We start from the raw sequence: 6,000 nt of genomic DNA on the forward strand, positions 1-6,000 counted from the left end.
GATGAAGTCTCTCTCGTTGCTCAGGCTATAGTGCAGTGGCGGGATCTTGGGTCACTGCAACCTCCACCTCCTGGGTTCAAGGGATTCTCCTGCCTCAGCCTCCAAGAAGCTGGGAAGACAGGTGTCTACCACATCCAGCTAATTTTTGTATTTTATTTTAATGTTTTATTTATTTTTAATGATTATTTATTTTTATATATATTTTTTGAGACGGAGTCTCACTCTGGAGTGCAGTGGCATAATCTTGGCTCACTGCAACCTCCGCCTCCCAGGTTCAAGTGAGTCTACTGCTTCAGCCTCCAGAGTAGCTGCAACTACAGGCACGTGCTACCACGTCTGGCTAATTTTTTGTATTTTTAGTAGAGACAGGGTTTCACCATGTTAGGCAGGATGGTCTCAATCTCCTGACCTTGTGATCTGCCCATCTTGGCCCCACAAAGTGCTGGGATTACAAGAGTGAGCCACCGCGCCTGGTCTAATCTTTTATTTTTTAACACAGAGTCTTGCTCTGCTGCCCAGGCTGGAATGCAGTGGCGTGATCTCAGCTCACTGCAACCTCCATCTCCCGGGTTCAAGCGGTTCTCCTGCCAGAGCCTCCTGAGTAGCTGGAATTAAAGGTGCCCGCCACTGTACCCAGCTGATTTTTGTATTTTTAGCACAGACGGGGTTTCACAACGTTGGCCAGGGTGTTCTCAAACTACTGATCTCAAGTGATCTGCCTGCCTCATCCTCCCCAAGTGTTGGGATTACAGGTGTGAGCCACCACACTCAGCCTCCATTTCTATTATTTTTTTAAAAAAGGTAATTGTTCGCTCGGCACAATGGCTCATGTTTGTAATCCCAGAACTTTGGGAGGCTGAGGCAGGTAGATCATGAGGTCACGAGTTTGAGACCAGCCTGACCAACATGGTGAAACCCCGTCTCTACTAAAAATACAAAAAAATTAGCTGGGCATGGTGGTGTGCGCCTGTAGTCCCAGCTACCCAGGAGGCTGAGGCAGGAGAATTACTTGAACCCGGGAGGTGGAAGTTTCAGTGAGCCGAGATTGCGCCACTGCACTCCAGCCTGGTGCCTGGCGACAGAGCGAGACTCTGTCTCAAAAAAAAAAAAAAAGGTAATATGTTGGCTGGGCACAGTGGCTCATGCTTGTAATCCCAGCATTTTGGGAGGCCGAGGTGGTGAATCACGAGGTCAAGAGTTCGAGACCAGTGTGACCAACATGGTGAAACCCCGTCTCTACTAAAAATACAAAAATTAGCCGGGTATGGTGGTGCGTGCCTATAATCTCAGCTACTCAGGAGGCTGAGGCAGGAGAATCACTTGAACCCAGGAGGCAGAGGTTGCAGTGAGCTGAGATCAAGCCACTGCACTCCAGTCTGCAGGATAGAGAGAGACTCCATTTCAAAAAAATAATAATAACAAAATAAAAATAAATTAAAAAGTAGTACGTCCTATGTTCCTATCTGCTCTAATTATAACACAATGATTTTCTGATTGGGTATTCTGAAGTCCTATTATAATATGTCAAATGCTAGAGCCACAAATGAAATAAAGTACATTTTGCAAGTATAGGTAAAGGTGTTAACTCAGGAATAAATTATCATTAATTAAACCATCAAGTACTTTGAAGTGGTGACATGGGTATGCTTTCCCTCATAAGTTGGTGTAAGTTTTGATCATTTGTATATAGTATAGGTGCTTGCAAATAGTACAGACTAACCCTGGGGAAAAAAATAGTAGTTTTAACTAAGTTAGCCCAATTCCCCCAAACATCTAGTTCATGATATAATTAACTACGAAGTTAATCAAATTTAAGCCCTTGTTTTTCAAATTACTTTTTTTTTTTTTTTTTTTAGATGGAGTCTCATTCTGTCATCCAGGCTGGAGGGCAGTGACACAATCTTGGCTCATTGGAACCTCCACCTCCAGAGTTCAAGTAATTCTTCCACCTCAGTCTCCAGAGTAGCTGGGACTCTGGGCATGAGCCACCATGCCCAGCTAATTTTTGTATTTTTAGTAGAAACAGGGTTTTGCCATGATGGCCAGGCTGGTCTCCAACTCCTGACCTCCAGTGACCTACCAGCCTTGGCTTCCCAAAGTACTGGAATTAGAGGCATGAGCCACCACGCCCAGTCCAAATTAGTCTTTCTTGGTCTCCTAAATCTAAAATTAAATATGTCTTACTATATTGCAAGGAAAAGCTCTACAAAGTTCCCATTTTTCTATCTTGAATAATCTATGCTTCTGTGAAAACAATTTAATTCTCCTCAAATGCCACAATACATAAGTACCCTGATAAGTTCTGGTTCTTGACATTTAGAGGAGCCTTAAGCGGGGGATGCTTTCGTTCAATGATACGTTTTGTATAACTATTACTTCTAGTTTGCTGATGGGCAAACTGAGACAGAGGAATCCACTTAGAAAAGTAGAAAAAAGTGGCTGGTCACGGTGCTCACACCTGTAATCCCAGCACTTTGGGAGGCCGAGGTGGGTGGATCAGGAGGTCAGGGGTTTGAGCCCAGCCTCCTGACCAACATGGTGAAATCCCATCTCTTAAAAAAAAAAAGAAAAGTAGAAAAAAGTTTCAGAGGCACACATGACTGGGGTTGGGTCACTTGGTACTGTGTGATTTCAGGCAAAGTACTTAACCTCTCTAAACCTATTTCATTATCTGTACAACAGGACTGACAATATTTAACTTGTGGGGCTGTGATAATTAAATCATAGAATACTTGAAAGTGCTTAAGCTGTGCTTAGTTAATCTGAGTAGGTTTCAGAAAAAGAGAGTCATATTGAAGGAAGTGACTAGTGCAACTCTCCCCACCATCCTTACCCAAAAGTGGCCATCTCTAATAAATGCTTGTATTAAAAATATAGTACATGGCCGGGCGCGGTGGCTCACGCCTGTAATCCCAGCACTTTGGGAGGCCGAGGCAGGCGGATCATGAGGTCAAGAGATCGAGACCATCCTGGCCAACATGGTGAAACCCCGTCTCTACTAAAAATACAAAAAATAGCCGGGCATGGTGGCACATGCCTGTGGTCCCAGCTACTCGGAGGCTAAGGCGGAAGAATCGCTTGAATCCAGGAGGCGGAGGTTGCAGTGAGCTGAGATTGCGCCACTGCACTCCAGTCTGGTGATAGAGCAAGACTCCATCTCAAAAAAAAAAAATATATATATATATATATAGAGAGAGAGAGAGAGAGAGAGTACACACTTATTTATGACTTTCCAAACAGCTTGTTAAATAAACAAATAACACTGAGCTTTATTTAAAGGTTCAGCCAGGTGCAGCAGTAGCTCATGCCTATAATCCCAACATTTTGGGAGGCCAAGGCAGGAGGATCACTTGAGGCCAAAAATTCAACACCAGCCTAGGCAACACAGTCAAACACTGTCTCTATAAAAAAATTTAAAAATTAACTGCATGCTGTCCAGGCGCAGTGGCTCAGCCCTGTAATCTCAGCAATTTGGGAGGTTAAGGTGGGAGGATAACAAGGTCAGGAGTTCGGGACCAGTCTGGCCAACATGGTGAAACCCCATCTCTACCAAAAATACAAAAATTAGCCACATGTGGTGGCGGGCGCCTATAAACCCAGCTACTAGGGAGGCTAAGGCACAATTGCTCAAACCCAGGAGGCAGAGGTTGCAGTGAGCTGAGACTGCACCATTGCACTCCAGCCTGGGCGACAGAGCGAGACTCCGTCTCAAAAAAAAATTAGCTGGGTGTGGTGGCTCATGCCTGTAGTCCCACCTACCTGGGAGGTTGACACAGGAGGAGTGCTTGAGCCCAAGAATATAGGTTGCAGCAAACTATGATGATGCCACTGTACTCCAATCTGGGCAACAGAACAAGATCCTGTCTCAAAAATACAAAAATAAAAATAAAGATTTCCTTACTATTAAGTGACATTCACTATATTGATGTCAATACATTAACCACATTCAAACTGTCACAAACTGTAAAAATTTCCAGTTTTTACTGGAAATAAAAACTGGGCCAGGCACAGTGGCTCACGCCTATATCTCAGCACTTTGGGAGGCTGACAGTGGTGGATCACTTGAGGTCAGGAGTGCGAGACCAGCCCGACCAACATGGTAAAACCCCGTCTCTACTGAAAATACAAAAATTAGCCAGGCGTTGCAACACACACCTGTAATTCCAGCTACTCGGTAGGCTGAGGCAGAAGAATCATTTGAACCAGGAAGGCAGAGATTGTAGTGAGCAGAGATCTTGCCACTGCACTCCAGTCTGGGTGACTCTGTCTCAAAAACAAACAAAACTGGAGGAGGGGGCGAGGTGACTCATACCTGTAATCTCAGCACTTTGGGAGGCCAACGTGGGAGAGGATCACTTGCACCTAGGAGTTTGAGACCAGCCTGGGCAATACAGTGAGACCCTGTCTCTACAAAAAATTTAAAAATTGAGCTGGGCGCGGTGGCTCACGTCTGTAATCCTAGGACTTTGGGAGGCTAGGGTGGGTGGATCACCTGAGGTCAGGAGTTCAAGACCAGCCTAGCCATCATGGTGAAACCCCATCTTTAAAAAAAAAAAAAATTAAGAATTAACAGGGCGTGGTGGTACATGCCTGTAGTTCAAGCTACTCACGAGGTATAGGTGGGAAGATTGCTTGAGTCAAAGAGGTTGAGGGTGCTGTGGCCAAGACTGAGCCACTGCACTTCACCCTGAGTGACAGAGACCCTGCCCTAAAAAAAAAAATTTCCTCCTGAGCTTGAAGATAAAGCAAACATTCTAGAAGCATTTATTTAAGGCACATTAACCAAGCATCTCATTTGCTACATATAGAAGGGTACTGTATTAAAATTATGATCTAACCATTGCCTCACTGTGATCCTAAGTCTCTTTGAAACTTAGACACTTTAAATGTAAAATAGGAGTTTTTAAGAGATGATCTTTTGGGACCCTTCCATCACTGACATTCTTTTATTTGAGATGCAGAGATCTGTGCTCCTTCAGTGTTGAGTGGAATGGGATTTAAAGCACTTATTAAGTATATAACTGAGTTTCAACTGTTCAACTGTTTTCAACTTCACATCTGATTCCCAAGAATGAAGTATAAAATGAAGATGTTTGCATGTGGGCTTCCTAGATTGAGTATCTGACACAAGAAAGCCTGCCAAGAGCCAAGTAGGCAGTGCGAAGGAGAAGTTGTCTTCCCCTGATACGTCCTTTATCCCTCTGGGTTCAGAGAATACGAGAAAAAATGGATCACTGAATCTTTTCCAAGCCCTTTCCCTTTACTTTGTAGGCTGATCTCACATCCATGGTCCCTTAGATCCAAGGCTTTTAGGAGCTCGGGTGCTCACAGCCCTGTTCTGAGACTTAGGAACTCGGAGTCTCAAAGCCGGGATCCCGTCCCCACAGAAGCCCCAGCCTTCACTGCCCGCTTCTGTTCCCGTGTAAACTCAAGTTTTCTCTGTCTGCTTCTGCCCCTCAGGAACCTAACTCTTCGCTGCCCCGTTTCTGAATCCTTAGGAGCCCGGGTCTTCACTGTCCCGCTTCTGCCTCTTAGGAGCCCAAGTCCTCACCGCTCCACTTTTACCTCTCCGGAGCCCGTCTTCACGCCCCATTCTTTTCCGACCCTCTCCTCTTAGGAGTGCGGATTCTCATAATCCTGTTCCTCTCAGACCGCTTTCCCTCAGATGCTGGAGAACTCACATCCATTCCCGTTCCCTAAGTCCCGTCTAGAGCCCGAGTCCCCAAAGCCGCGTCTTCTCCGAGCCCGATCCTCTCAAGTCGGTCCCTTCCCGAGAGCCTGAATCCTCACAGCCCCATCTCGTTCACAACCTGGACCTTCGAACGCTGACCCACTGTAGGTCTGGGTCCTGACTCCCTCCTCCCGCTCTTGTTCCTCAACTGCCAGGGCCCAGGACTCACAGGCAGCAGCGTCTATCTCCCCATGATATGCGGAGACTGCCCCAATGTAGCGTTCGTCTCAGCAGCCGGTCCGACTGCGCGGCCCTCCCCGACTACTTCC

The 6,000-nt window shown here is 45.9% G+C and overlaps 1 protein-coding gene across 4 annotated transcripts in view; it reads right to left on the reverse strand.

Annotated features, from left to right (window-relative positions):
* TAF12 (TATA-box binding protein associated factor 12) overlaps positions 1-6,000 on the reverse strand; it is a 45,010-nt gene extending 39,010 nt beyond the window's left edge. Inside the window, exons 1-2 of one of the 4 annotated variants that reach the window (XM_064363570.1) lie at positions 5,901-6,000; positions 3,760-3,860 (exon numbers count right to left, since the gene is read on the reverse strand). The gene's annotated coding sequence lies outside the window, so the exon portion shown is untranslated. Of the gene's footprint in view, positions 1-3,759; positions 3,861-4,155; positions 5,858-5,900 lie in introns of those variants that run through there. The other 3 variants (XM_012439851.2, XM_012439850.2, XM_064363573.1) reach the window with 3 other exon arrangements.

This window comes from Aotus nancymaae, unplaced genomic scaffold (assembly GCF_030222135.1).
Source record: "Aotus nancymaae isolate 86718 unplaced genomic scaffold, 86718_ANA_hifiasm-v0.15.2.pri h1tg000053l, whole genome shotgun sequence".
In the NCBI taxonomy this organism is placed as follows: domain Eukaryota; kingdom Metazoa; phylum Chordata; class Mammalia; order Primates; family Aotidae; genus Aotus; species Aotus nancymaae.